Source organism: Rhyacophila brunnea, unplaced genomic scaffold (assembly GCF_057557595.1).
Source record: "Rhyacophila brunnea isolate RB1 unplaced genomic scaffold, BYU_Rbru_1.0 scaffold_17, whole genome shotgun sequence".
In the NCBI taxonomy this organism is placed as follows: Eukaryota; Metazoa; Arthropoda; class Insecta; order Trichoptera; family Rhyacophilidae; genus Rhyacophila; species Rhyacophila brunnea.
In genome coordinates, this window is record NW_028232827.1 from 14,218,552 (window position 1) to 14,241,507 (window position 22,956).

At 30.9% G+C, this 22,956-nt stretch overlaps 1 protein-coding gene across 2 annotated transcripts in view; it reads left to right on the top strand.

The window, feature by feature from the left end:
* Positions 1–732: 732 nt before the first annotated feature.
* LOC147073724 (carboxypeptidase D) overlaps positions 733–22,956 on the top strand; it is a 53,875-nt gene continuing 31,651 nt past the window's right edge. For both annotated transcript variants that reach the window (XM_085944741.1, XM_085944742.1), the window contains exon 1: positions 733–867. The gene's annotated coding sequence lies outside the window, so the exon portion shown is untranslated. The remainder of the gene's footprint in view (positions 868–22,956) is intronic.

Below are 22,956 nucleotides of genomic sequence, written 5' to 3' on the forward strand. Positions count from 1 at the left end.
TGCGGATGACACTTTTGGGAAACGAGAAGTGGGGGTAACATGACGTCTCCCTCATTTCTCGCTCACGTCAGTAGATACCAGTGTTGCCAACCGTATTATAATTATAGTACTGTACTATAATTTTGGTCCGCGTACTATGTACGATATAAAACAGGTACGCTCAAAATACTATAATTTTGAATATCGGAAAAAATATGTTAAAAGTACCTACTAAAATTTCGATATTTCCGTTCGATAAATTGGCGCAAAGTACTATAATTTCGCAATTTTATTTGGAGAACTTGGAAAAAAAAATGCTCGAAAAACGTAAAAAAATCCTTTAAAACTTTGGTTTAAAATGAAATTTCTTGAATTCTGGTCGCATTCGGTTAAAGCATTTTTGGTCGGAAGAGGTACCGAAATAAAAAGGGGTCTCAGAGTTTCTCAAATTCTCTGTTTTTTTATTTCTGAGACACAAAAAACCAATACATTTTCAACAGAGATAACAACGAGTACTATATTTTTCCCCCAAATACTATAATTTTGGAGGCTCTGAACTATAATTCCACTTTGAAAAAATGGCAACACTGGTAGGTACCTCAGTAGCAGAGATAATCTTTGTTAGTAGTGCTTCAAACGCGAGCTCGAAAGTACGCGTGGTAAATTTTTACTCCGTTAAACTATCAGTTAACGGTGTAAATTTGACAGAAATGAACCGATTCTTAATTTAAAATAATCGAACCATAAACAAAAGAACAATTATTTTTGTTTTATTTTAAAATTAAGGTTGTTTAGTGAGTTTTCTTTCATATTTTTTTTTATAAATTTATGGAGATTTAAGTTACATATCTTTCTTTTTTGCAACTCGTCTTGGAAACAGGTATTAAGGTAAGATTTTAATCTACTTTTTATATTACAAGTACATTTGAATATTTAAAATAAGGATATTTTTATTTACCTAAACAATTAAGTAAATTTAGTATACCTAAAAGTAAAAATTTATAATACCTATATTTATTTTAATTTTATATTGAGACGAAAGTCATTAAATTTTATGGAATTGTAATAATATAAAATGACGATTAAAACTACAATAGGATATTTATAAAACAAATAAAAGTTGACATGTATAATAAGTAAGAATCGTTGTTGTAAATTAATTTAAAAACACACCCTTCTGCTTGATTGTTTATAAAATTTTATTATTAATAATTGAATAATAACTATAAAACTGTTTGATTTTAAACTGGTAAATATTATATTAATTTATTCACGGTTTACAAATTAGAACAGTTTATTTAATCATGACCGTGGCAACGAAATTAAACCAAGACCATTAGCATTAATTTAATTCGTTCTGAAATAATAAAAAAACAATACAGACCTAAGTTAAAAAGGCACTTTTATTAACCATTACAAATTCGGAAAATTGAAAAAAGAACGACTGTTAATCAGTACATACCTACTTACCTATTAAATATTTTTTTTTTGTAAACGTCTGTAAGTATATTTTAAAGATGTTATTAACAGCTATCATTGAAAAAATGATCTGATAATATAATTACAGCGCTCGAAATGGACGGGAACGCATCGGAGCACAGTTATACTGCTCCGTTTTGTGGAAAAATTAAAAATGGTGCACCTGTTCGGGAATTATTATGAAAATCATTATATCAATTTACATTTTTTTTTTTTTTTAATAAAGTTTCATAAGAAGCTTGGCATGTCGTACACAATTATGTTTACAAACAATAATATGATTATGTGTTGTTTTATTACAATTTGTGATACACTAACATAAATTCTGATTAATGAGAGTTTTGTACCATTCCATAGGATTTGCGTTTAGTAGTCCAGGATTCGCCTTCTGACATCTTCAATGGCTTTGGATATTGTATGACAATACTAATTGATATAATTAAACGATTTAAACAGTGACGTCTTGCGGGGTTAGAAAAAACTAAGACTGTTGTTGCATTTGTCTATCTAGGGTAGGTACGTAGGTATATAAAAAAAATCTGGCATAATTAAATATTTTTGGAAAATCGTCAAGAGCTCCGGTTCATCAACTTTTACCACCACCACAACAAGATTTTAACAACATCAACAATTTACCTAGAAGTATAAAATCAATATATTAATAAAACGACAATCTATAAAAAAATATATATTTGCTAATATAGATATTTCTCTATTTTATCGTTAAACCTAGAGGACAATGATTAGCACTTAGATAGTTATAAATATTTTCACAGGTTATACCTAGTAGGGACAATCTTTGATGCCTTGATGATTTAAAGGGGGCCTTGAAACAGTTCAAACAAGTCATACCATTATTAAATTATAACAAAATCTTAAACGTGGCCAGTCAGTGTGTCGGGCTTATATGTCACTAAATGCGACACTGGAGAAATATTAATCTTATATATTTAATCTAAAGGGAATCATTATAAATGAGGTGCATGTAAATATATTTAGGTCAAACTAAACGCCGATAAGTATAGTGTAGGTATATACTTATAATCGAATATTTAGATATACTGACTAGAATAGATAAAATGCAATAATCAACAATGGTTTTAGATTATGTATGTCTTTTTTTTTTTTTAATATTTATAGTGTATAATTATGGAAATATTCCAATATAAAACGTTAATAATTGTCTAAAATTCATATGAATTTAAGTGCTGACAAAAATACACGAGAATTAAAATAATATCGATTTTGATCATTTCATTATCACTAAAGTCCGGCACTTACTGCAGAGGTCCATGGCCCCCACATCCTTATGCGGGCTCCCAGGGCAAGATCTTTAGCAGGTTGCCATACCTATCGCTAAAACTAAGGGCAGTGTGATGCTCTGCGCGAGCGTTGCCCAATTATATTACGCGGGGTAAAACTAATTATATAATTATACAAATTGTCTTTCGTTTTACATTGCAGTTATTACATAGGATTTTGAAAGTAATCTGGAAATCGATGTCTGTAAAATATATAACATTTTCAAATAAATTGGATAATCAAAATTAAAAAAAAACTTTAATTGAGTACCTACCTACTTATATTTTTTTTGAAATCGGTATTTTTATTATTTAAATATTTTATTAAAAATAAAATTAAAATTTGCTTAAAATTAATGTCATATATATTATGCTAAAACTGTTTTTTAGATAAATATTTTATAAAGACTCCTTTTGTCTTCTTGAATTCATCTTACTTAGTTGGCCGACCCGCCACGCCTGGCCCCATATTAGAGCCCCATCAGTCCCTCACCCCCGTCCAGAGTTTTTCAATACGTAATGAACCTAAATGGTAAATGGGTTAAATCCTTCAAACTGTTGAGATTTTTAAAAACGGTCTTCGTTTGGTAATTACGATATAGATACCAAGCAGCGCTTGGAATGGAAAGTTTACGAACCGGAGCGCTCGAAATTTTCTGAAGATATTAACATAGTTATCAAATTGTATTTGTATTTTATAAAGATAAGTGTGCTAGATTTTTTTGTTATATGGCCTATCTAGCTTAAATTGTCAAATTATGTTTTCCACGAGACAGAGCGATAATTAAATTTTACCGCTTTCACGAACCTGAACGGCGCTCCGGTCCATTTCGATCCCTGGTACCAAGTTTACCTAAAATAAAGTAAATCAACCTCAAACAAAGCTTTGTATTACTAGTGTATCCAACAAATAACATTTTGTAAACTGTAAATTTTGTATAATTGATTGTATAAACAATATTTTGAATTATCCATTTAAAGAGATGTACATGGTCATGATGTTATTCTAACTATATTTTTTAATGAATGTCATATCCGGATACATTTTAATTCGCACATTAATGGACGTGAATGCATATTTACTTTAAGTACAGACAATTTAAATTTGACCTTTACAACAATGTACTCACTCACTTAATATGTATTATAACTATGTTAGTATTCAGCGACAGGTTTTTTTTTTGCAAAACAGAAAAATCAAAAAAAAAATACTTCGTGGAAGTTACGTTTTCTCCCCGATTCTCTCTTTCATGCATAGGCGTACGTGAGAATACTCAAATGACTATCAAAATTTTGCATTATTATTGATCATAATAATTCATTCAAAATATCAACAATCAGTCTTTAAAATATTGCCCAACAGAGTAATAAAAAATAGTTTAATTCCCAGGAATGGAGAAACATATTTTTTTTAATTAAATGGAACACTACTTTTTCTTATAGGCCATCCATGGACTGAAACCGTATGCGGTTTCGAACCGTGTGCCATACTAAGCTTCTTTGTTTAATTCATGGAAATATATTTTCACAAAGTATATTAGCATCTGATCGTATCCGTTTATACAAACTTACAAATTTAGTGAAAATATATTTTCATGAACAAAAATCATAAGTTCAGTACGGCACATGGATCTAAGCCGCATACGGTTTCAGTCCATGAATGGCCTCTTATTCTGCGCCAGGACCTCATGACTTAAAATAGTGTCCCGGATGATTTGGCTGTCAAACAGCCTTCTGAACGAGTTGGCCTCACTCTTCTTGGAATTCTACGACATAAATTGGTGCACTAATTTGAGGCAGACACACACGGATACTAGCGATCCTAATAATTATGCGCGTTAAGCCAAGCGCATTCGAAAACCACTAATTGTGAATACAACATAATAATAGGCAGGCCAGGTGTTTATTGATAGACTCAAATTTGGGACTGTCTAAGTATGTAAAATGTACCCGGAAATTTGTGGTATTACGTGGTTGAAGCGACTAGGAGCTATAAGGAGTAGGCGGAGTAAATGTGGAAGTCAGTAACATCTGTTAGATTTTCTTAACCCAGTCTCTCCCACCGCCTTATTAAAAATCAATTACAAAATATTTTTTTCTAAATTGACCCCTCTAGACTATTTTCATGTGTGCGCACCTGATCTATATAAATTGTGGCAATAAGTCACAGTTGCGAATTATGGCTTAATACAATCTCAGTTCAGTGTACAAGCAAATTTGTGTACTTAATAAGTTTCAGCATATTGGCAAATAACTAATTATGTGATTAAAAAACTTTCTTGCTCCCAAAGTTTTTAGTTCAATTCGTCTTATATGTTTATCATTAGATAAGAAATTTAGTTTGCATGTTAACATATTAGGTACTTACATAACATGGAGGTCTTTGATTATTTTGTCAACTATGTATGGAGAGTCTTTAAGTTAGAGGATGCGTTAGGGGCAAAATATAAGGTTACTAGGGGCATCTAGATACGAATCGTGCAATTAAAATATTATTTATTCAATTATTAGCAAGTGCGACTACGTTAAAACTAAAATTTGGAAAGACCCTGACGTTGGCTAGCAATCAAGACAATTTTATTACCAAACCACAAAAGCCAGTCGCCAATATTAGTAAAATTTGAGAATGACTTTTAGTTAATTTCGTCGTAATTGGGTAAGCTGCGGGTGGCTTAATTTTATTGTTAAAGCACATTGATCGGAATCCGATGGATGTAGGTCCAGTCAGGCACCATATTTTTTTACAAGGCGTTACCGAATACTGTACAGATATTAAATATTTTTATCATTTAACTTAAGTATGGTAAATTCTCTAGAAGGTGTAATTAGTAGAGAGTGGTAGAGCTGAAAGCCTGGAAGTCACATATTCAATATTTTTCAGGAGAGCAGTTTTACAATAGTTAATCTAATCTAGTTAAAATACTCACTCGCGTTCGGACTAAAATTCCGTATGTTGGACTTCCGAACTTTTGAAATTAATCTTTTTGCTATAGATTAAAGGAAAAAATGACTTAAATTGGAGATCCACTCTTTCAGTTCAAAAATATAATAAATGGACTACCGTCGATTTGGAAGTAAGTATTTTGAAAACCATGTGGCACCTGCATACTTAACTAAAAAATGATAAAAATGTGACTTACGCACTTTCAGCTCTAAGGTACAGCATTAATTATTGTCATAGATTTTTGACGACGTATTTCTTATTCTATAAAGAAATCAAACTAGTTATAAATAAAAATGTGTTTAATTTGAAATAATTTTTACTTATATTTAATCAAGCACCGGTGTTGTCGCAATATTTGTTTTGTATGCGCCTTTGGTAGTAAAATGCGGTAGTTTATATTCGGGACGATTCTGTGCTTTTATTTATTTTTTTGACAATGAACTGAAACGATTGACCATGCAATCCAAACGCTCTGTGTATTTTTAATTCATTCGATGTTGTGTTTACATTATTGTCGTAATGAATTTTTATATGGAGTGGATAAGCGCGGTTCAATGTCAACCGTTGACATTTTAAATTATAATCAAGTTTATAATGCTATACTTATGTATTCGTCGCCGGACAACAGCTGCTGGAACTTTTACAGAATTAATCACAAACATCCTTTTTATGTGAGTACATACACATCTGCTTTAAATTAATGTGAATAAAATTAATCCACGTATCGCTCATATTTTATCTAACTTAGAACGAAATTAATAAATACAGTATGAATTTGGTCCAATTTGATGATTCGCTTGTACCTAACAAGGTTTTTAATTGAATGATTTCTATGGTTGCATGGCAAAAGTTCTTAAGTCACGTTTTTACGGAATTGATTTTAATGCCAATGTGTGTAAATAATTGTGTTTTTTTGTGAATTACAGATTTTGACAAATGTAAGAAAAATAAATACTTAGATATTTTAATTTGTAGAAATAACGTAAATTGAGAAAATCATTTTTAACTCTCAGTAAAATTACTTTTTCAAAACAATGGATATAACACAATATCAATAACTTAATTATTCATAAATAATGTAAAAAGGATTAAAAAAAGATATACCAATTATGTAACTTTTAAGCAAGAGTAGTTTGAAAACTATGATTTATTTCAAAACCGATTAAGTATCTCAGCTGCAACCAAACTGACTTAAGCACTTTTACCCTTTTATGTTTAAGCCTTTGAACTAAGAAAGACAAATAATGCATAGGTACTGAGATTTAAATGAGTTTAATTGAGCGAATAAATACCAATCCAAAATTTTCTATCCTTATGCAGCCTAAATATATCAAATCTAAAGTTAGATAAAATCATCATTAGAATCTGAAAGCTAATGATTAAAATACCACACTATCCTTCACTGAGCAACAATTGCTCTTAGTTAAACAGATGCCTTTTGACACACTTAGAACTTCATACACCTTACATTTTCATCAATATAATATTATCTCTTGAGAATTGCCTCTGAGTCCGAAACGTCGAGGAAAGAAGGAGGAAGAACACGCGGTGGAAACCCAAAAATCTATCACGATAACAAACAACCGTGAAATTCTCAAAAATTATATTTTATGCATTATTAACAACATTCATTCAATATTGTCAATAGTGGCGGGCTTAGTTGCTTTAATACGTTCAATAAACCAAAGTACAGACCCATTTAAATGTTAAGTAGGTATCTAGTAAAAATATCAATGGACTCAATTTGTCCTAAATACTTATTATAGTATAATTTAATATATTTATTATATTGTTAAATAACTGTTTTGAACTGTTTCGAGCCCCCATTTTCAATCTTCTGACGAGCAAGTCAGTGAACATTAACATTTACCTATATCCTAATTCGTAGTTCTCAATTAAACTGTATTACCTACTAAAAACGTTCATAAATATTTACCATAATAAAGTAATATTGAAATAAACGAAGTTCGTTTTACACTTTCTTTTAGTATAGTGGTTTGATATTTTTGATATATCTATGAACGGGAGCACTCGATAATTTTACGGAAATATTAACATAATTATATAAAATGATGTAATAAAAGTTATCTAATATTTCGCGTATTTTATAAAAATAAGCGTGCTAGATTTTTAACATGGAACATGTTTTACTCATGATCTCCGACGCAAAAGCGTTACTAAAAATAGACGTAGAATAACTAAAGACACGCCCCGCTCCGATTACTTACGCGCGCCGATTATTTTCATTTTACGTTCAGTAGCCTACATTCTGTGCGACGAATTGTTCGTCTGTTATTTTAGTTTTATTATTGTAATTACATAATTTTCATAAAAGTAAAATTGTTTGATTGGATTCGGTTACTTTGACAAATAATTTTTCTTTCGAATTTGGACAACCAGCATTCAGAGAATCAGTAAGCAAAGCATGTTCCATGTTTAATACTTTTAGCCGTCAGGGCTTAAGTAACCATCGTTTGAGGGCCCAATAAAACATATTATCTAGCTCAGATGGTCAAATTATTTTTTCCACGAGACGTAGTGATAATTTTGGAGGTTTTATGAGCCGAAACGGCGCTCCGGTCCATTTCGAATCCTGGTATTTCTACAATATACATAGCTAAATAGCTACTAGGGAAAACAATCTAATGAATTATTCAAACGATTTGATTTATGATTCACATACTTACACCTTGTATAGATATCGGTGCCGACTTCCATATTATAATATACATAAATTGTCTACGAATAAATTAACTTTATAATATTATTTAAATACACCTACGTTGTTTTTATTCACATTGCATGCTTGATCGCATCAAACATAACACCTATAAAAGAAGTTACATGATCAGTATAAAAACACTTTTCTAAATTATGTCCGTGTTGATACAAATAAACACTGTTTTTTTGTAAAATACTTGGGTAATTTACAACTGTTTATTTGCAACGTTTATTAGCTTAACTATTTAGCAGATTCCTGGAATATAATAGAATCGAGTCAGAGAATTAAACATACAAGTAGATGCCTACTATTCTGATGAATGCGTTGCTGATTCAGTATGTACCTAATACAGGCGTCGTAACCACATATCAGATTAATAAATAGTATTAAGATAGGCTATACCCCAAATACAGAATATCGAAGGAGGGTTTTGAATGTGTGAGATTCCTACGAAAATGAAAGACACATTATACCTTTACGTGTAATAATGTGTGTTGCAACCTTCAAATACACCAATATTGAATGAGCGTCAGAGCAAAACCGAGAGCAGTTGTCAGAACGAAGCACGACGGTATTCTTGACACGTGTTTAAGCTTATCCCACACTCGAGATCGATTGCCTGTTACTCCGCACCCATTAGGTATTTCAGTTACCATTAATTCTGTGTTCCTTTTTAAACTTCGCGTCACATTCAATTTTTAGTTTTAATAATAGTTTGTTTGATAGTGTGTAATATTATTATTATATTCACCAATTATTTTTATTTCAATCTGTAATAATATATGAATATTTTAAGTACTTACCAGATATAAAGCCAAAGTGATTTCTAATCAGTAGCGGAACATCAAATCCTGCCCCCCTCCCCCCTTATATAATTGTTTTATTTTATGAAATATATTTTGATCGCCAAAAATTGTATAAATTTGAAAGTAGGTGTGTAGTATCGTGAAAGCAAATTTTCTAAGCAAAAACCTAGTAAACAAAATTGCACTGCAGGTGAATTTTAACTGTATATCTTGGTTTTGAAGCGAGAATAATTATAGCCAAATCATAATACGTTGTAACATTCAAGTATTAAATTGTGTAAAACATCATCAGCAGTATCTCAAACAGTATAATGGTTTATTAGACTTATCCTCAATACATGTTTGGACCTTGAATTTATGCAAGTATATCTTGCGCAATGTAGTTCCGCCACTGGACTTATTTCATTTTGAGGTGCAAATTCAAATTGAAGCAAGCCGAAGTCAGCTGAGAAGAAAATTTATTATTATGCACTTATAACTCATGGAAGAAAATGCTTGTTCACTCAAAATTGATCAAGAATCGGATATATTTACAGAACAGATTAATAAATAAAATTTAAAAGCCATCGCCATGTACCAAAGTTCTGAAGCAGGGTAGTTTATAGCCTGACCGCCATAAAACGCAAGTAAAAAAAACCGCGTCGACTGTTTCCAAAGATTGAAAGCACGCTACATTAACGTGACTGCGACCCGGGTTTCTCATTTCGTGTTTATTTGCCTTTTGGTGAGTGTATACAGTGCCTGAATATGCCGAAAGACGAAACCCGGGTCGCAAAAAACGACTCAAATGGAATAGTACAAAACTTAAATCCATTAGAATTTAAAATACATATGTTTAACTATTGAAAATAACATATGCCTTTAACACGTGATTAAGTTTATCCCATATTTTCCACACTCGAGATTTTTAGCCTATTATACCACACCCAGTAGGGTAAGCCAGTTCCCTGGTTATCAATATTAATTAGTATAGATATTAATATATTAAAACATTAATTAGATAGGTATGTAAAAAAATTAAAAACTTATAATTGCAAAAGGAATTTATAAATTAATTTACTTAGGTACCACAATTAATCAAATCAGTGAAATCACCAGTAATTTTTTTTTCATAAGTATTAGGCTCTATATTAAAATAACTAAGAATAAAAGCACATATGGATTTATTATTACTTATACAATAGCTTAACTAAAAAAAAAAACTTAACACTACTTATCCATACTAATTTATACACTACTATCTCATCAATATGAATATTTTTCAAAATTTAATTTTTGATGTTTCATTATATTGTGATTCAAAATTTTTCACCTATTGTTATTGATGTATATATAGATTATAAGGATTCAAAACTATTGGTACCTATTTCGCTGTTTTTGTATGAGAATTCACTAGTCCAATTTTATTGAAAGTTCGGTTTATAAAGCTACAATAATATTAACTAACGTCACTTTTTATGTTTGCTATCCAACTGCACGTATAAAATGAAGTAAATTTTCTTAATATCGCAAAAACATCGAAAGAATATATTATTATTAATATTTCCACGGAGTAGCAAGGTTTAATAAAATTCAATACCGGATTTAGTTGCGTAGAGAGATTTACTGTTACAAATATATGTTACATTTTCACTGCGATCTGATAAGAAACCGGAATGGCATCAAACCTGAGATGCCGAACGCAATCTCCTCACTCTTTACAGTAAAATTAACCGTAATCCTTTGGTTTCATCAACGAATGAGATACGTCTTTCTGCAACGCCAGCGCAGGATGTCAGGAAACCGCATTATTTTTAAATACGTCACTTTGATATTTGCATACCTAATTGAATGACAAGTCATAACAAAGATTGTTGTTGCTAGCAACAAAAAACTAGATAGATTAATCACTATTACGTACATACGTATCAACACAAATAACTCGGTGTTTTTAACACAATTATTATAATAGTAATGTTAAATTATTAATGAATGGAAAATTGAACAAAATAAATGAATCAATATTTATATATATATTTACATATTACATTGATAAAGTACATAATATTATATATTTTCTGCGCGGTAAATTGTAGTCTTTTTTTTCTTGCGCTGAAAGATAATTTATCTGTCAAATACCTATATTGTTTTTGAAAAACATAATCTAAAACACTGTACCGTACCTACAGTTTAGAACACCAAAGTCTTTAAATCTAAGTCGATACTATCCCTCTATTTTGTGCTAAATCGACCAGTGGGTCTATTCTATATACAAGGCAGCTATCGACGGTAGTTGATCATATTTATGTATTGAGGTATTATAATTATTACAATTAGCCGTCTAAACTGTCTCCATCTCGCTCTAAAAGTTAACACAGCCAAGAGAGGGGCTATTAAAACGAGATTTTTTTGACAGTTTAGACGGTTACATAAATAAATAAATATGATAATCTACCGTCGATAGCCGCCTTGTGTATAGAATAGACCCACAGGTCATCGTTTGTCTTCAGGCTATGGATGTCAATTTCTTTGTCATCCTTTGCACATGGCTCAGCCATCTGATGAGGCCCAGTTTGATGGACATTTTACACTGCGTAGCTCAGTACCAAATTTAGAAGGATAACTTACTTGTCGCTACTAGAGAATGTCATTTTTCACTAGGTACGCCTATATTCTGGTCTAAAACAAATGAAAGGATGCTGGAAGAAGACCTCCTCATAGCTCTTCCTATTCTTCTCGGTTGTTAATTGATTTTTTTAATATCAGATATTTTATAGATATAGTGTCATACAAACGAGATAGTTTTCAGCCTTTCCAGTGTGATTGTTAAAATATTATTAATAGTTAGGTAATTAATTATCATAAGCTATATTATTATTGAAGTGGACTCTGTGTTTTCTTTTTAATCCGTGCTTATTTGACTCATCGTACGTATTATGAAAACAAATGAAAGTTTCACGAGTCATGTCTGATGTCTGCAAACTGATTCATGAACCTCTGACCTAAATATTCAAAATACAGTGTTATTACTTTAAAATTTACATTATTTATTTTATTTTTTATTTAAAATAGTTATATATTATAACTATAATCATATTTTAATAAAATTGTATAGAAACCTTGATACTTTTTACACATTGTATAATATAACATTATATATTAATAAAATTCTACCACAAAGCAATTACGACGATTAGATCGATTGGAACAGAAACAATATAAAATTGGTTTTTAATTAGAATGAAATATTTATTATACTTACAACATATACAACTGATAGACTTTATACAGTCAAAATAAATTATAATTATTGGGTAAAATTTGGTCCATTATGCAGTGACGTCTTTTTATCAAAGATATTCAGGAAATATCCAAATTTATTTATCTTACTGAGAATTTTATATCTATTCCAGTAACTGTGCCGCTGGGGATATTTTTTTCACGATTAAAGTTGTAACCTACGTCATATATGAAATCAACACCAATCCAAGGGAGACTCGACAGCTCTAAATTTTTATCAATTATTGAAATATATAATAACATAATATGGGTAATTGGGTATATAGTATTGTTTTATTATTATCAAATTGTTGAATAAATAATTGTACACACTATCACCAAAATAATGAAGACAACAGAATGCTGTCGAGAGTACCGGTTTAAATACTTAGTGAAATTAGTATACGGTTACAGAATGCAGGACATCATATTTTGATTTTTTTTTAAGTTAAAATTACTAATTAATAATAGATGTAGCTATCATCTTATGATATTAGTTATATATTAAAATCCAATATATATTAAGAATTACTTGATTTATAAATACTATTTTTATTTAGATTTGTCAAAATAATGAATGATCAGTTCGGTCAGTAATGGTCCCCCATCTTCCAAATATCTTGAAGAGTATTATATTTAGCTAAAGTTTTAATATTATCTTTCTTTTATCACTTAGTTTAGGTACTTCTATCATAAACTTTTTACCTATGTCATTTTGTATAAAAAGGTTAAAAAAAGAACAAGCAAACTATATTTTACATGTTTTCTTGATTACAATTTATAAAAAATTAGCTTAAAATATAAATAATAATAAATAATAGAAAAATTTAATACTAATAAATATTTAAAGGATGCATTTGAATTAAATGAATAATAAGTGAGTTATATCAATTTTAGTAATCAGTGTGCCTCTGAGTGATCCTGCGAAATCTACATTGTCTTCAATGAGTTTATAAATGCTTGTCAAATTGATCACGACTTATTGTAGTCAGAGTAACACGTCTCCTGCAAAGGTTTATGCGCGGTGATGAGCTTTCTTTCTTGTCTCCCGAAAGACGTGGAGCCCGACACTTACATTTGAAAAAAAAATGCTTTCTCAACCTTACTCTTTAGTTGAAAAAAGATCATACCGCCCCCCGAATAATGTTCTATCGTAGATGGCTCAGAAGGATATTTTTGTTGTAATTTTCAATACGTTATTATATTATGTATTGTGAGGAACTTCTGTATTTTCAATGTTTGCCAGCCACCTTACCAGTAACGTGTCGTGGGGATAGGCAGGTAATGCGTTGCATAGGAGCGACAAATGAAGGAACGAAGAAAAATATTACATCTTTTGACAGCGAAGCATTAAGCATAAGTAACTATTGTTGTATTGTAATACTTATTGCAATATATATAATATTGTAATGGTGATTTATGGCACTAGGGAAATTTTCACAAGGTTGCATCCAAACCTGCCAGTGCCACAGATCTAACTCCGCCACTGGTGAGAGTAAATTTCGCGGTAATGCACTGATTCTCAGTAGATAGTGTGTGTCAATTACAAGATTTTTTGTGTGTTTGTTTGTTTTACATAGCCGAAAATAAATAATAAAATATGTACTTAGTGTATGTAATAACTGGTAGACAACTAAACATTATTTTTTTCTAAAAATGAAACATGCTATGTTTGATTATGGGCGGTACTTTGCCTAGGGAAGTCACTGCAACGCTCTCTTTCATAATCCTAATTGACAGAGATACCTTGGGGCAGTTTCTGGAATTACCCCAGGAAACAATACGTATACATTTTCATTTGCACATCAAAATGATTAACCGGGAAATTAATTGATTTCTCAGATATTGATCGTAGAAAACAGCATCAAATTTTCTGTAAACCGCTTTTAGTTCTAAGTAAGGAAAATCGCTAAATTGTAAAGTGCTTTATATTAAATATTTAGAGGTCGGCAGAGGCTTAATGGAAACTTCATCTTGAAAAGGCTTGTGAACTTTGTGAAGAATCATCTATCTTAACTTTAGAGGTAAAAATACAACGATGGCAGATAAAATTAAGAATTTATATTTCTTTTGCAAGCAGAGATTTAATAATTTAATTTGACTTTGGGGCCCGAAAACGGGGCAGGATTATACCCACAGGGGTGCTAAGCACTTCATTAAGGCTATACTTCAGCTGGGGCACGGTCTAAAACGATCGTGACTACGCGACGCGAAGATTGTGCAAATGACGGGTGCTGAACAAAACATAATTTGTCATAAAAAATCAACATACGTCCATTTAATGTTATGTTTATTGTTCTATTACTAATAACAATAATATATTCATTGACATGTTTTCTTTTTCAAGCAAATGGGTAACGTTTTTTAGTCATCTTTACACGATTTAAGAATTAATTCCCCCGACGCCATCCCAAAAATATTGACGTATTCACAGCTCGACTTTCGCTCTCCGATTGCCAGCCAGTCCGAAATTTCGTCGCACGTATAGTTGAAAATTATTTGCCGTTTCATTGAAGTACCGTCTTAAGCCCTGCCTAATAATAACAAATATTATGCTATCTATATAATATCCAAAGTTATGTATGATTTAATTTCATTATTTTAGATATTTTATAGATAGACGAGTATTTTTTTACTATTAACTAATATGGCTTGGTTTTCACAGGGTTTAATTGAATTTAAAAAACTTACCAACAACATCTGTAAATTGTAGTATTATTGCAATGACAACAGATACGCATGACTGACAAAGCTTAGTGTGCACTATTTATGGCGGACCTTAACAGCCTACTTCCACCCTTCGCGACTTGGACTACTAGGTATATTATTATATGTATTCTTCCTAATAAGTGATCTCTCTATCATGGAAATATAGAAGTATGTCAGAGTTGTGTGTGAGATATAAACTTTTATATTACGACTAGATAGTATTTAAGTATTTCGTCGAAGTAATGAAAAAATAATAACAAGATAAAAAGAACTTTTTTGAATTTTCTGTTGAATCATGTGTCAATGAATGAATGAATCATCAATCAATCAATGTCATTTTGACATTTCATATTGATTTCCATAGTAACGAACGTATATATTAATAATTTAGATGCTAGGACCGCAGACCCCTAGCAACCAATAATAGTGGATTGGAATACGGATTTCTTCCGAAATAACTTTTTATACAAAACAGAATTAACTGAAAATGAATTCAGTTCTACTTAAAGATGGCTAAAAGTATTAAAAGAATGCAATTGGCATCGTGTTCTGATATATTCTAAAAGTTTCAAAAATGTCTAGCTAGTCGGGAAGTTAGTTAAAAATCGATTGCAAGATTTGTACTGAATAAACAACCACCGGACAAATAAGAATACGACCTAATAAAAACGTTGTAAAAAGTATCGATAAGCTTTGTTTATTTATTAAAAATAGCAAATAATAAAATAATTTTAACATAAAAATACTTTAATATGACCATTAACTATTTTAAATGGGGAAAACCAACATAATGTGATATAGTGTTATCACTCAGATATCACAAAAACGGTCACTAATTATTTAATACTGTATTCATTAAAATGTTACAAACCATAGATGTTAAAAAAAATGTAATATCACAGAAATGTGAGTTTTTTTTTCAAGACAAATATGATAATAAATTATAATAATACTCGTGACAGTGGTGACTATCTACGCATATGAGAATTGTTTTGATAATGATGTGACAGATGAATAGTTACCGACCAATAAACAAATATGTAGAATTTTACACTCATATTATCAATTTTTTAAATGGAATTCTACCAAGTAATCGCTAACTCAATTAACGAGTTCTCTTACCAACAACCGTCAATCCGCGTGAGGCAGCGCTTGAAATGGAAAATTTAACGAACCGGAACGCTCGACAATTTTCTGAAGATATTAACATACTCGTACTTAGTTATCAAATTTTATGTGTATTTTATAAAACTTAGTGTGTTAGATTTGTTTTTATATGAGTTTCTCAGAGTCATAACTCACATATTCCAAAAATCGAGTTTTGAGATAATCGCAGAACTACCGGAGCACTGTTTTTTTGTAATTAGAAGAAAAGTATTGAACTCCCTTGAATATTAATGAGTGAGTCGATTTACATTATTTTATTAAAATATAAATAATACTCCTACAACTGCAGATACAGCACACTATGGGAAATAGAGCTCCCTGATTGGATAGGAAGGCCTTGATGACAGAACTCACATTATTAATTGAAAAATGTTATGACACCGACAGTCAACAGTTTTCACATGGTTTAAAGTGACTTTTGGTAGCCAACTATTTTTCTTTATTTAGATTATTGCCCTTAAAATCACTTGGTATATTTAACTCAAAGGTGACAAAAGTGCAAAATGTGAGTTATGACTCTAGGCGACTCATATTATTATGACCAATCACGGTTAAATTATTTTTTCCACGAGACGGAGCGATAATTTTACCGATTTCACGAACCGGAACGGCGCTCCGTGCACTCCGGTCCATTTCGAGCCCTGGTGTGAGGTGGTTGGTGTATTAGTATTTTTGGGATTAATTTTATCTAAACATATTCGGTTAATTTTTGCAAATTTATAATTTCGCGCGGTTCTCAACGCTGCTACGAACAGTGCATAAGGACATGGTCCTTTAACTAACCATCTGGGAACAGTAATATTATGGCTCAAATAGACTCTATGACGATCGGTCATATAAATGCCGAAAAACCCGTTTCATATGTTGGCGTCCTTTGTCACAGGGTGTCACAGAGTGTAAATACGATGTCATAGCTGTCATACAATATGTATGTATAATATGTCGGAATGGCATAAATATGATCATAGAAACTAAATCGCTCTTACCATATATGTGTCGCTACATTTCAAAATCAGCCAAGTCCACCTTTAGGTATTTTGGAACTACTGCTTTCTAACATTTCTGCATTATCAAAATGTGGAATTTATTAATTTAAAATATTCTATACTCGAAATAATATAAACTTTCACCCTTGTGACTATGTATTTGAGAAAACAAAAAGCTATTTTTCTCCTATTCATCTATTATGGACTTGGCTGATTTTGAAATCTAGCGAAACATATGTGCCCGATCGTCATATAGTCTATTTGAACCTTTAGTTAACCAGATTTCAATCATCTATCCGTCGCCATTTCATCGCGTTGTAGGCTGGAATAAAATATGAAACCATTCTTCTAATTCTCCGTCTGTAAATAATTATCTTATAGTGCTTAAGTCTTGATAAAATACATACGATCGTACGATCATCAGGATCTCGACCGTGTGTGAATAAATTATGTATTATGATTTACCACTCCACTCCTTGGAATACAATCCCGACTCTTACCTCTCTGTAGTAAATTGAAATATAACGCGTAATCTAAATATTACATTACCTATCATTACTTATGAGTTGACAGTTTATTTGAATGAAATGCATGTGTCAATGTGCGTAAGTATATTCACCTCAATTTCAGACAACCGCAAGATTAGTGATAAACATAATTAGACAGTTATTTGAAGGTACGTACATAGTGAGGTTAGATAGGAAAATCCTTCTAAATTCTGCAAACACCGGTATAATGTGTGGCATGGACACTGTTGGCCACTTCCTTCAAATATCTCTTACTTCCTTTGATAAAAAAAATTGTAGGTTGATAACCAATAACCTAGTTTCCTCTTAAATACATTGTGGGTTCAATTTTGCAGAGCAAATAAAATTTATAAAAGATTTTAATTTTAATTATAATTATTTGAATTATTGAATTGTCCAGCCTTACAATAATTTTAATAAGCATGATATTTTTAACACGTTTTTATTAGCTCGTATTCTTGTGTGTCCAGTATATATTTTTTCTTGTTTCTCCAAAATTTGTATTGGACGATTGAAGATTTTTAACTAACTTCCCGGCTAGCTAGACATTTGAAACTTTTAGAATATATCAGAACACGACGGCAATGCATTCTTTTAATACTTTTAGCCATTTTTAAGCAGAATTGAATTCATTTTCAATTAATTCTGTTTTGTATGGAAAGTTATTATTGTTGGTTGCTAAGGAGGTTCTAGCAACTTAATTATTAATATATACGTGCGTTACTATGAAAATCAATATGAAATGTCAAAATGACATTTCAGTATTCTATATTTATTCAGTATTTCTATCAAGTACAATAAAAAGTTTTTGTCAAGTTTATACGATTCAACAGAAAATTTAAAAACGTGGTATATGAAAAGTTCTTTTTATCTGGTAATTATTTATTTATATAATTAGTTGGTGTAAGTAGATATTAAAACCATTTTTATATAATATCTACAAAATATGTATCATCTCAATCAATCGCTTGTACGATCTTTTCTGTTTGTACGTCTGTAATACTTATAGTTAGGGCTGTTAGATTGAAATGTTCTGTAACTAAGGACCTCGGGTCTTGTCAGCATTATTTCGTCAATGTAAGAATTACCAAGTCATTTAGCTATCGTATAATCGTCCAATCTACAGTCAGCATATTCTACACGCGTAGCATTCTTCGATGAGGTTTGACTGCCTAGGGTTTGGTCATCGAAACGCTCGAAGTTGCAAGTATGCAGATGTCAGCAGATTTCCTACTTGCAAACTATATCAACGATGACTCTCGCAATTTACCGAATATTCATGTCTATAATAACGAGTCATAGTATCAATCTTAATCTCAGTCCGATCAGTAATATTCGTGTCAGCCAGATCTCAGTATCCGCATCGCTATGCACAGCATCTCATCCACCGAGCCTCGGACCTCGGACCAGTAACATAGCTCTTGTAACATACTCTTGTATTGACTATTTACACTGCAATAAATACTCGCGCCTTAATTCATCAGAGCAACCACCAATCTAAATATCATCTCAACTCCTGGGCACCTCCTACAACGGCCTCGTCCCTTTTCAACGAGATCTGCCAAAGTTATATTGAATATGAGCATTCATTGTGATCGGTTGTTCTTATACTTATTGCACTATACCTATACATACTACATACCAATCAGTGTTTTCAACCGATGTGCCGCGTTCGCATCGTCCGCTAAATAGAAAAACGCCACTGATTTCAAAAAATGTAATACTAGGTAATACGTATTCATTCCTTAATTTGCCGACCAATTCGCTCCACCTAAGCAACGCATGACATGCCTACCCCCACGGGACTTCACTGCTACTTCCTATACCAGATAATTTCAAAACGATGAACAACATCAATAATATGTTGTGACTATTGGCAGCAGTGCAGTTGTTTACAATCATATTATTATTATGAAGGAATATCTCTGTTTTATGTGTCACTTTATTTAAATAGCGCTATCGAAATGAGTAAATATTGTTTTTTTAATCATGGTCACAATGTATTATTTGCAGAATTTATATTTTTTAAATTAAATATCTAAGTGTTGAAATGTTACATTTTTAAATAATACCTAACCTTATTTTAAAAGGATCATTCTTTTATGAGTAATTTAATAATTTAATGAGTTGTTAGTACAGTGTATATTAATTTATTCCCCGAATTTTACAATTATTTGCTTGTAAAAAACAATGATTTTATTTTATCGTGTAAAGTTTATTACGACTTATCTAATGTATGCACGTCCCAATTTTTTTGTGAGTAGGTAAGTACTTATATTTATAGTAACATCTATCAACATAACAACTACTAGTCGCTCGAACTTATCATATTACATTGTATTAGATGTAATGATTAGTCGATATCAAACTTTTTAATCAAGCAGGTTACAAATAATCTCTCAATTGAATAATCGTTCCTCGCATACTGTGTTTGTCCGAAAATGACGTACAACTATTAAATAATAAAGCCATGTAATGTTGAAATTAATAGATAATGAAACAAAAACCAAAAATTAAAACAGTTGTTTATTTATTAATCAAATTTGTATCCATATGAAAATAAATATAGTAGTTGGACATCATACCAAGTTAAAATACCAAACAACTACAAAATGGTGATTCCGACGGAAAGTGATGAACAGCTACATACTTATTCATTTTATTATATATAGAGATTCCTACAAAACTTGTGTAACTAATAGTAAACATCATAAGTATATTTTTTGGATGTTATACTAATATAATATGTATTTAGTACATATACCAAAGATTGTCTGTGGTTAATGACATAAACAATAATATTCTATAGAAAATATGAAACAATACGTTTGTTCGTTTATGGTGTGATGATTAACAGTAAACCTATTAAACTATATTAAATTCTATATATTGGTGTAGGTATTGTTCGATAGCTATTATTTTCACGCTTTTATAAAAAGGCTAGTCTTGATAGTGGTGTGACAACCGAAATAGATATCGACTAATAACCAATCTGTGTAATTTAATATAACTAATATTATCATTTTTATTCATCCAGATTTTTCTTTATTCTTAATTATTACATTTTGTTTATTATTTCATCACCTTATCACTCTGAAGGCCAGATAAGACCTTGTAGAATCTAGTAGGATGGTTACAGTGTCCTAAATCTCATTAAAAAAAATAATGACTTTTTTCTACTACAGAAGAATTTATTGACATTTTTTCACATACTGAATCAGTAATATACAACGGCCGAAATGGAAACTTTTATGAACCGAAGCGCTCGATAATTTTACGAAAATATTAACATGGTTATCTAATTTTATGTGTAGGTATATATTGTATTAAAATAAATATGTTAAATTTTATAAGTATATGGCCTATGTAAATCAGATGGTGAAATTAATTTTACCACGGGATGGAGCAATAATTCTGGGGATTTTATGAACCAGAACAGCTCTCCGGTGCGTTCCGGTCCATTTCAAGCCCTGAATATATCATTATTGTTTATATTCACCACAAAATAATAGTGATTAGGTACCTACCCACTTTAAACTAGATATTATACTTTTGGAAATTAAAAAATATTGAAAAAAAACTGATCAGAGTGCAAAAAGATTCTTATTATAGAAACTATTATATAATTTTCGAAAATCTCAAAAATTTATCAAGCCGTAATGCAGAACCATACTTAGAAGCGTAAGTAGAAAAGATGGACGTCTAACCTACGATACCGAAAAGGGTAAGCTAGTTTGAATGAGAAATATCTATTATTTATATTATTGCACACACGGTGGAGGCCCATATGATCCTATTAGGATCGGACATGGTTGAAAAAAAATTGCATACACGTATTACTTATAGTGTTTAATAATATTAATTGTTAAAAATTGTTTATTGGTATTATTATTTAAACTTTAAAAAATGGGAGTATCTCAGATAGAATAATTACTAGAAACAATTCGCAGTCATAGACGGATCTATAGTTTTAAAAGATAAAAGAATTCTGTAAATGATGTACCCAAGTTCGAATCACATTCGTTCAAACTTCCTTCAAACAGGTGTGTTTATAAGGTTTTTCATAATGATGTTCTTATAAATTTGTGCTTCTAAAATAAATCCGCGCATGTTAATAATATAATTTCGTTGTTTCGTTTGGAACATTAACCGTCCGCAGCCCTGCCATTGAGAGAGAAAGGTGTATTGGTGAGGATGCGTCGAAACGCGGACCTTCGTCGTGACATACTGACCGTGAAACCATTCCGCCATAATATAAAATTGTCGACAAGACACTGACTGACTGCAACATAAATAACATTACTACAACATCGGAATCGTCAGTAAATATTTTTACTTTTCGATTTTAAAAAATCGAACATCATCCTCAATTGCACCCATGAAAAATAATTAAAAATGTTAGTAGATATCTAGAAATATTATATGATTCAGTTATTAGAATAGCTACCCGTACGCAATGAGTATAACTTTCAGTACTATAAAATATTCTCAGTAATACTGATCGTGTAAATCGTGTAATGATGGAGTGATGATATGTGATGAATATTCAAATATTTTGATATTTAAACATCAGTATTGGCAGTACCATAATATACATTAGATGCACTATATTTATTTTTGTGTAGCTATTTGTTAAAGTAACAATTTCAAAAACTGCAGAACGTTACATTGCTTTAAAATCAGGGGTCGAAATGGATCAGAGTGCACCGGAGCGGCAAAATTATCGCTTCGTCTCGTGGAAAAAATAATTTCACCATCTGACCTAAATAGGCCGTTTAACACAACATATAACACACTTATTTTTTATAAAATAGACATAACTTTAGATAACTATGGTATTATTATGTTTGAAAATTATCTAAAGCTCCGGTTCGTAAAAAAATACATTAAAAGAGCTGTTTAAAAAATATCCTAGTAGGTATTTATTTAATCTATAACTTTACCATCGTGTTTTCTCAAACAGTAGGTAGGTACCCATAGATTGACGAAGATGTGCTAGTAGTTACTTAGTAGGTAGAAAGCATTTTATAAACTCTGCTGGATGACGTCGCCTATTTCTTCATGAAGTATCCAGAATT